The sequence below is a fragment of the Mytilus galloprovincialis genome, chromosome 6, assembly GCF_965363235.1.
Source record: "Mytilus galloprovincialis chromosome 6, xbMytGall1.hap1.1, whole genome shotgun sequence".
Taxonomy (NCBI): Eukaryota; Metazoa; Mollusca; class Bivalvia; order Mytilida; family Mytilidae; genus Mytilus; species Mytilus galloprovincialis.
Genome location: NC_134843.1, coordinates 29918328 through 29935667, shown reverse-complemented (window position 1 = coordinate 29935667; position 17340 = coordinate 29918328). Strand labels below are relative to the sequence as shown.

Here is a 17340-nt window from a genome sequence, read left to right as displayed (position 1 = left end):
CAAACCACTTATTGGAGTATTAAAACTATGTTAAGGAGTTGAAATAGCTTGAAATTTTGAAATTCAAGGTCTATAGTAGGGGGTTCAATATACCGCAGGGGGGTCAAAATACCATGGCTAAGTAAAATTTTCAAAATATCTCTTCCAGTATATTAAATACATACAAACTACTTATTGGAGTATTAAAACTATGTTAAGGAGTTAAAATAGCTTGAATTTTGAATTTTTGAAATTCAAGGTCAATAGTAGGGGGGTCAAAATACCATGGCAAAGTAAAATTTTCAAAATATCTTTTCCAGCATGTTTAATACATAAAAACTACTTATTAGAGTATTATAACTATGTTAAGGAGTTGAAATAGCTTGAAATTTTGAAATTCAAGGTCTATAATAGGGGGTTCAATATACCGCAGGGGGGTCAAAATACCATGTCTAAGTAAAATTTTCAAAATATCTTTTCCAGCATGTTTAATACATACAAACCACTTATTGGAGTATTATAACTATGTTAAGGAGTTAAAATAGCTTGAATTTTGAATTTTTGAAATTCAAGGTCTATAGAAGGGGATTCAATATTGCAGGGGGTCAAAATACCATGGCTAAGTAAAATTTTCAAACTATCTTTTCCATCATGTTAAATACATACAAACAACTTATTACAGTATTATTACTATGTAAAGGGGTTAGAACAGCTGGTTAAATTTTTGAAATTCAAGGTCTATAGTAGGGGGTTCAATATACTGCAAAAAGGGGGGGGGGGGAAATACCATGGCAAAGTAAAATTTTCAAAACATTTTTCCATCATGTTAAATAGTTATCAAAGGTACCAGGATTATAATTTAGTACGCCAGACGCGCGTTTCGTCTACATAAGACTCATCAGTGACGCTCAAATCAAAATATTTATAAAGCCAAACAAGTATAAAGTTGAAGAGCATTGAGGATCCAAAATTCCAAAAAGGTGTGCCAATTACGGTTAAGGTAATCTTAACCTGGTATAAAAAAGTTTGTATGTATTTAACTTGCTGGAAAAGATATTTCGAAAATTTTACTTTGCCATGGTATTTTGACCCTCCTGTGGTATAATGAACCCCATACTCTAGACCTTTAATTTCTAAATATCTGACAATTCTAACTCTTTTAAGTAGTTTGAATACACCAACAAGTAGTTTGTATGTATTTAACTTGCTGGAAAAGATATTTTGAAAATTTTATTCTGCCATGGTATTTTGACCCCCCTGCTGTATATTGAACCCCCTACTCTAGACCTTTAATTTCTGATTATCTGGCAATTCTTACTCTTTTATGTAGTTAGAATACACCAAAAAGTAGTTTGTATTTATTGAACCTGCTGGAAAAAATATTTTGAAAATTTTACTTTGCCATGGTATTTTGACCCCCTGCGGTATTTTGAACCCCCTACCCTAGACCTTTAATGAAGAAAAATTCTGGCAATTCTAACTCTTTTATGTAGTTAGAATACACCAAAAAGTAGTCTGTATGTATTAAACTTGCTGGAAAAGATATTTTGAAAATTTTACTTTGTCATGGTATTTTGACCCCTGCGGTATTTTTAATCCCCTACTCTAGACCTTTAATTAAAAAAAATCTGGCAATTCTAACTCTTTTATGTAGTTAGAATATACCAAAAAGTAGTTTGTATGTATTTAACTTGCTGGAAAAGACATTTCAAAATGTTACTTTGCCATGGTATTTTGACCCTCCTGCGGTATAATGAACCCCCTACTCTTGATCTTTAATTAAAAAAAATCTGGCAATTCTAACTCTTTTATGTAGTTAGAATACACCAAAAAGTAGTTTGTATTTATTAAACATGCTGGAAAAGATATTTTGAAAATTTTACTTTGCCATGGTATTTTGACCCCCTGCGGTATTTTGAACCCCCTACTCTAGACCTTTAATTCAAAAAGTTCTGGCAATTTATTTTGAATAATATTAAACTGTTAAAGTAATGTGTTAATTTAACATGGTTAAAGTCCAGGAATATTACAAAATTCTTGGACATGTTTTGACCATTTAATACCAGATAAATATATAGTTCTTTGAGAAAATATGAGCCCTTTTGTACAAACAAATATATTATAACTTATATTGATCCCTCAAAAAACATGTAAAAGGGATATTTATAACATTAAGGGGTTGCCCCCAAACTGATTATGACTTGGATGGAGAATTGTATCATTGTCAGTCACACATACATAGACCAGATTTAATTATTTCTTGGTGAACAGGGAAAAAATACTTCAGAAATTAAAGAAATGTCAAAGTACAAGTGATAAATCAAGTTTTAATATTGTGAAAACCTACTATTTTATGTTTACAAAAAAAAAATATAATCGCTCGCCTTAATTTACTTTTCAAGCTTCGACTCAAAAATTTGCAAATTAAATATTTTTTTATTAAAATTTTCAAATATCTCGCTTGCCCCAAATTTTGGAGTCCAAAAATCCGTAGAACAAGAAATTAAATTGGTGTGGCCTAAAGTTATTGTGCAAAAACCAAGAAAAATGCTTATTTGGGACCTGTTTCTTGCCCCTAAATCCTAAACTGTTGGGACTAAAACTCCCAAAATCAATCCCAACCTTCCTTTTGTGGTCATAGACCTTTTGTTAAAATTTCATATATTTCTGTTTACTTATACTAAAGTTATTGTGCGAAAATCAAGAAAAATGCTTATTTGGGCCCTTTTTGGCCCCTTATTCTGAACGGTTGGGACCAAAGCACCCAAAATCAATCCCAACCTTCCTTTTATGGTCATAAACCTTGTGTTTAAATTTCATAGATTTCTATTTACTTTTACTAAAGTTAGAGTGCGAAAACCAAATGTCTTCTGACGACGACGACGCCATCTTGATACCAATATACGACCAAAAAATTTTCAATTTTTGAGGTCGTATAAAAAATCTTTAGGGGAAAGCTCATGGCGAAAATTAAACAATTTGCCAAATTTTATTGCAAGTTGGTGAAATTATTTTTGAGTAATTATCTAAAAACTGCAAAAATCCCCCCTCCTTTTTAATGAATAAAACTCCAAAACTTGAAAACGGTAAATCCAAAATATATAAAAATCAAAAGGGAGCTCACATCAATAGATATAAACAATTCATCAAAGTTTCATGCATATTAGTTTCAGCGTTTTTGAGTAAATGTCTGACATGTTGAAGACAGACTGACAGACAGACAGACAGTCACCGGTATACCATAAAACTTCCAGTAAACGTGCGTATAAAAAGAAAATATGGTATGATTGCATGGCTTGCAAAACTGTCATGTATACCGGCCATTTATAAATTTACAGAAAATTGTCTTGGAAAAGCATGAAACAGACATCTGATTTTAATTTTCAAGACTTTCTTAAGAGACGGTCATTTTAACATAATTCACAAAACAAAATTTGAAGTTAATGCAATCTTACTGACCTGATCTTTTGCCTTAAATAGTCAAACATTTCTGGTGAATCCATGAGATTACACGAATGACAGGACAATTAACCTGATAGTGACAGGATCATGACTGGATGAGATATAAATGATGCTAACTTTGATTGATTTTTTTCATATTTAGAGACCTTTGAAATGCTAAACTACATGAAATAACAAGAATGTGTCCCAGTACACGGATTCCCCACTCGCACTATCATTTTCTATGTTCAGTGGACGGTGAAATTTGGGTCAGAACTCTAATTTGGCATTAAAATTTGAAAGATCATAATATAAGGAACATGTTTCAGGTTGATTGAACTTCAACTGCATCAAAAACTACCTCGACCAAAAACTTTAACCTGAAGCGGGACAGACAAACAAAAGGACGAACGGACAGACAAATGGACGGATGAATGGATGCACAGACAAAAAAACATAATGCCCCTCTAATATCGTAGGTGGGGCATAAAAATATAAGAAGAAAGTTGACCTGAGGGATTTCACAATCGCTAATGTATATGCTTAGGATATATTGTATTGATCAACAAAAAGTATTAATATCTCTTGTTTTACAATATTTTATCATGAAACTAAGAAATCTATGAGATCAATACATGTAAATAAAGCATACGAAAATATAAACTGACCAGACGAGCTTCACATTCGCTGATGAACACTTTAAATATATTGAACTGAAAGACAAAAAGTGTTAATATCTCGATCTTTTGTTTTGCAGTTGTTTTTCATGAAATTGAGAAATCAGCCAAATTAATAAACATATTATATGAAAATATAATCTTTATAAAAAAAAAATGATTTTCTACAAAAGAACTTGACTGGACAGATTTTACAGTCGAAAATTACGTTACGAAAAATGTTGACCTGATAAAAAGAAATTGTTAATTAAATTCTCATATCTAACAATATTTTTTCCAGTGAAATTAATTAACATTTTTATAGATAAATATTGATTGTATTTAATAAAATAAAAATTCAGTTTTAAAATTAAAATTAATGACCAGGGGCCAGTTTCACAAAACATCGTAAGTCTAAGATTACACTTACGTCAAGGCTTAAGTCAAAAACCAATTTCACAAAAGAACTTATGTCAAAACTTACGACCAACTTTGATCGTAAACTTAAGAGTGCCTCTATCCACACTTAAGTGTCTAAGAAATACTTACGACCACTCTTACGATTATCTTAAGTATTTATAAAATGATTGCAGCGTTGCCAATTGTTTTTTCTTTATATGCCACTTACGTAGAAAAAGCATATGTAGAGACCGTACGACCCCACTTTATATGTGTACAGATGCCGAGATAATAAACCGCTACCGTTTTCCAATTCAAGGGCCAACGCATACACATATTAGCACCTTAATGTATATCAAGAAAATAAATCTACAATTTTGCATCATATATATTGTGGATTTCATAATGAAGATTAAACAGTAAACATGCTTGGAAGAGATACGCATAGTGGTCACTCAATGTCCAGTGGCTTATATGTCATGAAATTCAGGATTAACGTAATTATACGATAAAATAACAGTTCCATAGGAGAGCCTAACTCCGGTGTATGGACACATTACAAGGTGACAATGAATATTACCCCGGGAGAGGCGGTGATTCACAAGCTATTTAACGAGCACCAGCATATGGCATAGTATGAAGCAGGAATGGGGTAATCGTAATCTATAATCATAATCAATTGTAATTGATTACATTTTTTCAAGTAATCGACAGTAATCTGTAATTGACCATATTTTCGATTACATGTAATCGTAATTTAATCGATTACAGCAAAAATTATGATGTTATCATCGATTACATTTCGATTACTTTAGTAAAATAGTTTGATAAAATAAAACCTATAATTTAAAAGAAAATAGAACAAGAGGCTGTCACAACGACAGCAAACCGGATTTATTTACATTTATTTGTGTCCTGGCAATATCAGATGATATCATTACTGATGAATGGTGAAAGTGAAAATCATCAATATCAAATTTGACCTCTATTTTGTCATCAGTATCAACATTTTGAAATAATAATATTTGAAAAGCTTAGATTGAATGGTTCATGAGTAAATGCAACAACGTGAATGGAAACGCCATTTTACGATCTTTCAAGAACCATAACTCCTGAACAGTAAAAGTCAAAATCGTCATTATGGAACTTGACCTCTATTTTGTCATCAGTAACAACATATTAAAATTTCAAAAGCTTTGGTTGAATGGTTCATGAGAAAATGCACGGACACGACGGGAAACACCATTTTTCAATCTTTCAAGAACCATAACTCCTGAACGGTAAAAGTCAAAATCGTCATTATTGAACTTGACCTCCATTTTGTCATCAGTAACAGCATATTAAAATTTCGGAAGCTTTGGTAGAACAGTTCATGCATAAATGCACGGACACGACTGGAAACTCCATTTTTCAATCTTTCAAGAACCATAACTCCTGAACGGTAAAAGTCAAAATCGTCATTATTAAACTTGACCTCCATTCTGTCATCAGTAACAACATATTAAAATTTGGGAAGCTTTGGTAGAACAGTTCATGAGTAAATGCACGGACACGACTGAAAACTCCATTTTTCAATCTTTCAAGAACCATAACTCCTGAACGGTAAAAGTCAAAATCGCAATTATTGAACTTGACCTCCGTATAGTTGTCAGTAATAACATATTAAAATTTTAAAAGCTTTGGTTGAACGGTTCATGAGTTAATGCACGGACAACATTTGATTGCCGCCTTTCAAGAACCAGAACTCCTGAACGGTAAAAGTCAAAATCGCCATTATTGAACTTGACCTTCGTATAGTTGTCAGTAATAACATATTAAAATTTTAAAAGCTTTGGTTGAACGGTTCATGAGTTAATGCACGGACAACATTTGATTGCCGCCCGCCCGCCCGGCCGCCCGGCCGCCCGGCCGCCCGCCGTACATCCCCAAATCAATAACCGACATTTTTGTCACAAAAATCCGGTTAAAAATGCATATATTCATCAGTTTATAGTATTGTTGAAATAAAGTGTATCATTATTACTTGAGAGTTTATCATATACCTTAGATCTCCATTTGGATTAACCAGATCTCCTTACAAATTTTACTATATTTCCAGCTTTTGAAATAAGCGAGTTCAATGTTTGTAAATACTTCTAGACCTTTTATATAATACACAAAAATGTTCAAAATAAGAAAATAGATTCAAAATAGGAAAATACATGTAGTCCGCATTTAAGTTATGTACTACATTGAAGTAGTAAGCGTAATTGTAATATAATTCCTTAAAGCTTGATTTTCAATTAGAGTTCCAATTTATCTTAGAATAGATAACCATTGATTCGTCCTAATGGTATGACATCAAAATAAGGAAATAATACATTCACTTGATTTGGAAAGTTTGAATAAGTAAGAAAATTAATCAAATCATATCCATATATACTCGACTTATGCAACATACTACCATTTCATCAAAAGACCACAGCTCATGTAGGGCATTTGCATCATGGCTTAATCTACTTTCAACACTAACAATTTGAACCAAAAGGGTTCTTATGTTAAGTGAAGTATGAGTTTTGCTAATTTTTTAGGGCTTCATAGCTAGTTTAGAATGAAGAACAGCAATCGAAGTGTTGTTATACTTTTATAAAATTGAGAATGGAAATGGGGAATGTGACAAAAAGACAACAACCCAACCATAGAACAGACACCAGCAGAAAGTCACCAATAGGTCTTCAATGCAGCGTGAAACTCCCTCAACCGGAGGGTATCCTTCAGCTGGCCCCTAAACAAATATATAAACTAGTTCAGTGAAAATGGACGTCATACTAAACTCCAAATTATACACAAGAAACTAAAATCAAAAATCCTACCAGACTAACAAAGTCCAGAGGCACGTGACTTGGGACAGGCGCAAAAATGCTATGTGTCAGGTTTTTTACTCATAATCGTTATTTTTCATATTTCCCTTCTTATATTCACAAGACGAAGTACCTGTGCGCTAACCCTGAGGAGATACTATCATAGGACTCGTAATAGCTGCCTAAAATAAGTGTTTTTGCTTATCTCTAACAATTCTACTAATTTTCATTGATATTTTTGTATTTCAATGTCTATAACTTACTCAGTATTCAAACAAAGTGCACCATGCCAAGAAATCCTCACTAAAAATTCCAGTGGACCTCCTACGGCACCCATTAGTAGATACAGATTTAGTTTCATTCAACAAATTAATATATGACCTGCATGCACGTGTCGCTTAGAACACGACAATGTACCAATTGCAAATGGTCAATATTTATCATCCGTTTAATTTGCTCTATGGGGTATTTGCAAACTTTCAACGGAGGCAATTTCATGGCATGGGAGAAACAAAGAAGACCATTCACATTTAGTCTAACTTTTTTTTTTAAAAATATTTAGAGTTCATAAGATACAAATATTCCGTTTGGAACACATGCTTTTATCCCTTGAATGAGACTTTCCAATTTAATATTGCTTTCTAATCGATTAATCCATGTACAGGACGGACAACTCTCTTTATTCAAAAATAAAATCTACACTGCCGCTAATTACACATGCTGTTGTCTGCTTGAAGTCCCCGCCTTAAAATAAGAAATTGCCCAACTCCAAAATACTATATTCCTGCATTACATGATTTGTACCACGTTGGACCAACATTTATAGAATAAATACCAAATATAGAAAGTTGACCTACAATTCAAAACATAAAGTCCGAAGGCACATAAAGAAAAAAGAAGATTTATTTTTGGCTAAGGGTGCCGGTTGTACCTCTCTGCGTTTAAAATAAACATGAATATTTGCCACTTTACCTTTTCTGTTTTATAAATCCTAACCCCTGAGCTTTCTATTATTTGCCAAGAAATCCTCGCTCATAACTGTGGTGGACCTTCTACGGCACCAATTAATAGATGAAGATTTGACCTGCATACATGTACGTGTCGCTTATGCAATCAGGGGCGTTTCCAGGATATTTGAAAAAGGGGGCGTAGAATACAATCTCAAAAAATTTTGGACCTTTTTTTGGCTACCAAAATCAAAGATGTGGAACATATTCTATCCTAATCATTTGGTAACTAATGCAATTAGTGTCTCTTCCATGCACGTTTGGAACATAAAAACTAAACTAAATATAAAATAAACAACACTCCTAATGCTCAGGTTGGTTGTCATCGTGCAACACAGTTAATAACACATATAGGAAAATCATAAAACTACATTTATCATAAAACACTGTCAAACATCCAAACATACTATCCACACTCATCTGTGTCCACACTTGTTGGCTAAAAAAATAAAATAATTGTGAAGTGCACTAATATAACAGTTCCTGACTTGTAGCATGTATATTTAATAGTTAAAGTATCAGGGTTGATGCCGAATTCTCTCGATTAATTGTCTACGGTACATTAAAATGAATGGGTGGATCCAACCAGCAGAAAACCAATAACGAGAAATTCCAAATTCTAGGGTATGAGGCGTTACTTTACATTTCAATAGTCATAGGCCAGGATTTTAAGAAAGGGAGGCATAATTCAGGTTGCCCTTGTATAGGGTCCATGGGGAAGGTCAGAAGCTCCTGGATTTTAACAATTTAGCATCAAATCATGAAGAATTATAACAGCCTCCATGATAGACAAATTTGTGAAAATAGTCTGCCTTCGGATCATTCAAATTATGTATTGATTAACATGTGGATATCAAATCTTTGGTAGAAGTTTTAAATTTTAGTTAAAATGTTATATGAAACGTGTATGAAAAATAAATCTTTAACGATAGCTTTTTCTGAACTAATACTCGTTTTGTTAAGATATACCTTTTCACAGTTTTGGTCTTTTTTTGGGGGAAAATGTCGTTTGTGCTGTATTTAAACCCCTTTACCATGAAATTTGTTTTGCATGCACACGTATAAAAATTGCGGTATTTATCCAACGCAATCATACTAGGTTTAAAACGTTTTTTTCAATTTTGTAGATATAAAAAGATGTGGTATGAGTGCCGCAATGAGACAACTCTCCATCTGAGTCACAATTTACAAAAGTAAACCATTACAGGTCAAAGTACGGTCTTTAACACGGATTCTTGGCTCACACCGAATAGCAAGATATAAAGGACCCCAAAAATTACTAGTGTAAAACCACTCAAACGGGAAAACCATATATAAAAAAACCGAGAAACACTTATGAATCACATCAACAAACGACAACTAATGAACATCAGATTCCTGACTTAGGACAGGTGCAAACAATTGCAGTGGGTTTAAATATTTTAATAATACCAAACATTCACCCTTATGAAACAATAGGGTAACATTGTATTTATAATACCCCGTTCTAGATAGTCAAATCTGACCCCTTCAAATGCAAGGAGAAAAAAACATATTAACCCAATTTCAAACAATTTAGCTGAAAATGCAACCCCGTGTGTCGGAACATACCCGCTCCGGTATCATATATATAGTGAGTACCCCCGGGTAGATGTAGAATTGCCATTGGGGAAGTGTCACACAAAACTACCATTTCATGCATAGATTTACTTACCGTTTTGGTTGTTTAAAAAGGTGTCCCAGTCACCAATCGGATAGGGGAATCAGTATAAAAAGAAATCAGAGTATGTGTTTAATTAATGAATATGATAAATTGCCATATTCAATACAATATAAGCTAATGACGATAGTTTTTGTTTTTTTTGGCAAAAGGGGTGGGGGGGGGGCGCACGCCCATTACGCCCTTACGTGGACCAGCCCCTGTGCAATGTGACAAATGATCAACGTTAGTTAATTCAACGGCCGAAGCAATTTCTTTGCATGTATAAATGCATAAATAAGTAATTGCACTTTTTCACTAGAATGAAGGATAGACCATTTGTTCTCCTAATTTTGCCATACTGTTACATGGGCAATGAAAAAAAAAAGATTTCGACAACCTGTGCCCAACAGGTACTTGTTTTTGTCTTGGATAGTCATGATTTTGCCCGAACTCTCCCCTAATCACAGAAATGTTGGATGTAACTGTGCCTCTCTGAATAGTGTGGCTTTCTTTTTGTTATTTCCATCAGATCTACGTGGAAAGTATTTCGTCCCGTTTTGTTGGGAGATACCGCTGCGCATGCTTCGATGAAACGAAAGAACGTTGCTAAGGTATTTATATCTAAAGAGCGGTCGTAAGATAAGACTTAAGTTTTAATCGTAAGAGTGGTCCTAAGTGTAGGATTAAAACTTACGATATGCTTTGTGAAATTGTCTTAGGATTGCACTTAGGAAAGTCTTAAGTATAACACTTAAGACTTAAACTTACGATGTTTTGTGAAATTGATTCCAGGTCAGTAAGATTGCATTAAAAGAAAAATATCTAATGGACGAAAAAACAACTGTCCATAGCAGTAACAGTCGTTCTAAGACTGATTATGTTTGTAAAAATTGTAACAGCTGAAATATGTCACAGTTTTAATACGACTTTTGCAACCATTTGAAAGTTGTAACAATCATTTAATAAAATGTCCAAACACTAAAAATGTTGAAAAAGTCATAAATAAACATTTTCAACTCTGAGAAGGTTGTTACAGTGCAAATATGATTAAAACAACCTTCATATAGTTAAAGTTAATTTATAGATGTTGCAACTTTCAAACATTGATAGTCATTTTATAGACTTAAAAAAGTCACAGGTACAAAATTTCTGAGTCCTGAATAGGTTAAATTATTTGTAGTCCAGTCAAACTAAGTTTGAACCTCAAAACTAATTGGAACAGAAAATGTATTAGTTTTAATCTATAGCATTAAGCCCCAAATGTACACAGAAAAAAGTCCCATAAAATCTTACTTGAGGAAAACAAAAATTTGGTATTTTTAAATTATGGAAATTAACATTGGAAAGGGAGGTATATCTCTGCAAAAAATAAGTTTTTTTTTTGGTCAGTTTTTGTTGATTTTCTTAAAATTCATGTAAAATATGATACTTTGATTTGGTTATAAGTTAGTATTTGACTATATTATATAATCTTCTGCTCATGAAATGTACAAAACCAAAGTGTTATGAGTATTTTAAATTTTTTTTGCACATTTTTTAACAAAGATGTTGTAAATTTATGGCCATCAAATCACAATTCCACATTACTTCATACATAATAGATTTTAAGATTTTATTGTAAAGCAACGCTCAGACACATATATGTGTAACACGAGGTAAATATATTAATAAACATGATTTATAATACAAAGGTAACATTGAAAAAAACAAACAAAAAAATGAAATAAAATAAAGCGAATTTGAAGAACTAGAATTGCCATTGCAAGCAAAAGGGGATGTCACCCTTCCCCCTTTGCCACTAAGCGGCAGTCATTTCAAAAACTTTTGACAATGAATGCACATATATGCATGCATGGTTATACATCTTTCTGTAAATTTTCAGTACATTTAGAGCATTTTAATATTTATCATATTTTTGATGTTTCCATGGCAAAGGCAGCCATTTTGAAAATTTCCAAGTCAAAAGTCTCACCTATACATGCCAGTTAACAATAATATGAATTTTCACTAAGTTCAAATCATTTTAAATTTTTTTGATATTTTTGCAGTTTCCATAGCAAAGGTGGCCATTTTGTAATTTGCAAAGTCAAAAGTCTCATATAGACTTGCCAGTCAAAAGTCTCATCTGGACTTGCCAGTCAAAAGTCTCATCTAGACTTGTCAGTCAAAAGTCTCATCTAGACTTGCCAGTCAACAATCTTATTAAGTTTCATTAAGTTTGAAGCATTTTGAATTTTTTAAAATGTTTGTTCCTGTCTCCATGGTAACATCCCATCCCTAGATTTTCCATGCAGCTCTACTTTTTCCATGATAAAATGATGGAAAATGATAGAAATTTGTTTTTTTTTCCATGGAAAATGATGGAATAAGTGACACATATAAGTTTTCCATCAGTGATGGAATATTTTTCCATGAAATTCCATGAAAAAAAACCCCAAATTTCCATCATTTTCCATGGAAAAAATACTTTTGAGATGGAAAATAGACTAATAAAACTTTGTAGATGGAAAAGAAGATGGAAAGTGGACTTAGAATATTTTTGAGATGGAAAAGAGGATGGAATCTTGACATAGAATATTGTTAACATGGAAAAAAGGATAGAATCTTGACTTAGAATATTTTTGAGATGGAAAGAGGGTTGAATGATGACTTTAGCATGGAAAAAATGTACACACAAATTATTTCCATGCATTAATTCTTTATCATCAATTAGACATGTGAGCCAGTGAAAGAAATGTAATGTTCCATCTGCTTTCCATTAATCTTTGTGTAGTGGACAGGAAATGACATGAACATTCAGTGCAAGGCCAAATGTAGGGTAGAACATGGATTTATACATTTTTGTACAATTATTATTATTACTAAAAACATACAGATGGTAAATAAACAATAAATGGACAATTTTTTATTATGATATATATAAAATATTCAAGATATAGGTAATTAACAGTATTCAATTTGGGCACTTTTCAAAGAAGTCAGAAAACTCCTTATACAACCCCAAACACATTTAGAATTTGAACTTGCAATGGATATACAGGCAACAAGCAAAGATGTCTTCTCTCCTGAACAAAATGTAATTAACATTGGATGAAGATGAAATAGTTCAAAATAGTTCTTGACATTAAAAAGTGCATATTTAGTCTCTGATGACTTGCATTGACTGTTGGATTTAGGAGCATATCTTTTGGTAAGTACACTGAATTAGATTCCACCATTTTGATTGTGCGCAGGGTCCTTAAGTTTGACATAATAACATAATGAAAATACCTACTAGATAGTAGATTTACACTTATAATATGATTGTGTAAGACAAGACAAACTGTATAATGTCTTATACTGATTACTAATAATCCTCTTATAAAGTAATTTGGTTATAAAATTTAAGATCTGTGGAATGGTTGCATATGAAACATAGATCCGTAAAAGTAAAAAAGTGTATCTTTATAACAAACTACATATCAAAACTAAGATCAAAAACATGGACAATACCCATGATGACATTTATATACAATGATTATAAAAATCAAATATTCAAGACAAAGGCTGAAACAATCTTTAAACTTCATGCACTAGTTTCTTGGGACTAGTTAATACATACAGCACAGAAATTAGTTTAAATGTATTCTTCAGTTTAAAACACCAGTTGTGAATCCAGGATTTTGAAGAGGAAAGAATATTTTGTTAGAATTCAGGCATTCCAAATAAACATTTTCATTTGTGATTTAACAGATTTCTTTTAATTGCACAAGTTTTCCCCATAAAATAAGTATCAAGTGAACATGCATATCACCCACTAAAGTTTTTAACCATAATGGTGTTAAGGACATGATTTAAAGAACATTTTATTATTAAAATTATATTTTTAGGTATCATGAGGAATAAATGAAACTCCAAAAAATGGTTAATGCTGTTCTACGAGATGGATCCACTGAAGCCATGTTGACAGAAGTGACATTTATAACCTTAATTTCTTGTTATAAACGCAGTGAAAACATATACCAAAGTTTTTGCTTGTTTTTGTATTTATTATACTACATAAAATTAATCTGAATTAAAGGTTAAAATGATGGTTGAGTTTTATTGCCTTTACTGACCAGTGCAAGACTCAAAAGACCTTACCACACTGAAACAATGCATTGCACCTAGTTTTTTTATGTTCATTATTACAGATAAGGTTAAACAGGTTTTTTTGCCAAAAGGTTAATTTGAGCAATCCATTTTCAATAGAAATGATGGAAATATTTCCATGGAATTCCATGGAAAAAGAAACATCATGGAATATATTTCCATGGAATTCCATGGAAAATGTTTCAGATGGAAGTATTATCATTTCCTTTTTTTTCTCTTTTTACTGCAACTCGAAAGTCAGGGTTCCTTGTTAGTGAACTATCCTATAGATTGGTGCCTTTGGTTCTGAGAAAGTGGGCGGACAAAATTAGGTGGAAGAAAAAAAATAATAATAGGGAAAAAGAAACAGAGGAAAAGCAATATGTCTGTCGACATTGTCGATTGGGTGACATAAAAATAAAAAAAACAAAAAGAAACGTAGAATAACAATATGTCACCCCAACTCCGTTGAGGATGCCATAATAACTAGAATTGCCATTGCAAGCAATAGCAGATGTCACCCTGGTCTGCCAATTGTCCATAAACAGCAGCCATGTCGACATTTTCAATCAGTGAATGCAAATTTAGGCATGACAGCATATCTATCTGTTTTAAATTCCAATGAATTTGGAGCATTTTGATATTTTTTGTATTTTTACTGTTTCCATGGTAACAGCCGCCATTTTAAAAATTCCAAACTCAAACTACTGCTGCATATTGTTCTCCCCATAATAATGTACCATCATATTACATTTAATGTCTGTAGAACTATTTTAACACTAATGTTCTGGAATGTTCCATGAAACATCCCCCCTTCAAATTATGCCAAGGAGACCCCCCAGTTGAAATAAAAATGTTCCATGTTGAAGTGTGCATGAGTCTCTTACTATCATAGAAGTTTCATATTAATTGGAACACATTTCTAATTTTTCACATTTTTGCTGTTTCCATGGCAATGGCAGCCATTTTTTTAATTCCAAAGTCAGGTGCACAACTACACATGGTGGTTAACATTATGTTATAGTTCCATTAAAATTAGTCCCTTGAATTCCAAGAACTATGCTGGACAAAAAGTGTGGAATAAGAATATGAAAAAAAGAATCGTACAATATCAATATGTCACCGGACCTCCGTCAAGGTGACATAACAAAGAAACAGAGGAAAAGCAATATGTCACCCGACATTGTCGATCGGGTGACATAATAAGAACTGATCAAAAACAATAAACTTTGTTTGGGAGACTTAGTAAGCATTTGGTATAAGTTTTTTAACATTTGGTTGAGGCAAACTTAAGTTAGAGAACAGAAACAAAAAAATAAGTGATTTTCTCATTGTAAAGGGGCTTAACTCTAGAACAGTTAAAGAGACACAAACAAAGTTCAAATTGATCTATATTTTGTGGCAATAAGCATATATATATAGTGTATGAGTTTCATAACATTTTGTTGAGGCAAACTGAAGTTAGAGAATGGAAACGTAAAATTTAACAATTTTTTCATTTGTAAAGGGGCATAACTCTAGGCCAGAAAATGAGACGCTGTCAAAATTTAAACTTGGTTGCGTTTTGTGGTAATTAGTATTGTGTATCAAGTTTCCGAACATATGGTTTATACGCAAACGAAAGTTGAAGAATGGAAGCAAAAAATTCAGCAAATTTACCCGTTTGTAAATGGGTATAACTCATGAATAGCAAATGTAACACCATCAAAATTCATACTTGATCTGTGTTTTGTGGTAATAAGCATTGTGAATAAGTGTCATACCATTTGGTTGAGGTTAACTAAAGTTAAAGAACGGAAACCAATTTTGGGACATACATGTACTGATGAACAGACGGTCAAGACTAAAACTTAAGGTGGTGGCAAAAATACCAAACAAAGACATCGAAATAAATATCAGGCCCTCTTTAAATTTCAATGAATTAAACTTCCAGTCTGAGGCTGACGTCATATGGAAGTATATTGCTATAGCAAGCTGTATGCTATATAGCAAGCTCGGTGCATTACGTTTGCGCGCATTACCATTACATTTGCATGCAGCTTTTGATTACAATTGCGCGCATTTTTTTGACAGGTAAATTCAGGTAATAATACTTATTTATTCATAATTTGTTCAATTATTTACAAGTATAAGTACTCATTCCGTTAGTCTAATTCCCCTGCTCACCAAGGATGAGGTGGAAGTGGAAGTGGGATTTTTAGCAAGATAAGTCCATTTTATTATGCACAAGCACTAAATCATAGAAATGTATACAGATTGAAATGTTAAAATGTTAAAAATAGCTAATCTTTAATAAAGGAAAAAGTATTGATAAATTCATTTCTTTACAGTATGTGCCGAAACTCCATGTGTAACTTTACAAACTAACTTAAATTATTTACTAATTTTACAAACGAACACTGTTAGTTGAAACACTTTTCATCCTGAAAATTCACAATGAAGTTACATGTTACTACAGAGTTTATAATGATCACATTATAATTGGTTTTAGAATTAAATATTAACTTTTGATGATTGATTGATTGTTGGTTGCTTAACGTCCAGTGGCAAATATTTCATGCATATTCAGGACGAGAACAAGTTCACAATAAATACAATAGGTAGGTTGTTGTAATAGAGGCCATCTAGGATTATGGTCGGGGAAATTTGGACTGCCACTGGAAAATGAGGGTATATTGGATAGGGACAGACATTTTGCCTTGCAACAGGCCACCTACGGACCCCTCGAAGAGTTGTTGCAAGGGTTCTTAACGTGCAAAGAGCGTGGCACTCTCTTTACACGAGGCATCGGATTTAACGTCCCCTTCTGACGGACGTGACTGCGAACTTGATACATCCCGCACAGCCATACGGACGCCCCACTTCGGCAAGCGTTTTACTGCCGGTCGGGAGAAGACCAAGTGACCATATTTCTATACCCCAGTCACCCTTGGGGTTTATTAACATATAATTTGAATTAAGAAATATTTTCAAAATTAATAATTGATAGTCATATTTATTATAAAAATAAAAAAAATATATTGTCAATTACAATTTGATTTAATTTTTATTTATATTTTTACCTGTAAAATGAATGCGTGCAAATGTAATCGAAAGCTGCGCGCAAATGTAAAACATTTTAATCCCCAAATGCGTGCAAAAGTAGTGCGCCCAGCAAGCTATAGCAAACTTTCCAAAGAGGAGGAATTTCTGCAGATCTATGGATTATTCATTTCAACATGTTGCTA

General features: G+C 32.8%; 1 protein-coding gene across 1 annotated transcript in view; it reads right to left on the bottom strand.

Annotated features, from left to right (window-relative positions):
* The window catches only part of LOC143079325 (uncharacterized), a 186801-nt gene that overhangs the window by 103003 nt on the left and 66458 nt on the right, over positions 1 to 17340 (bottom strand). The window lies entirely within an intron of this gene.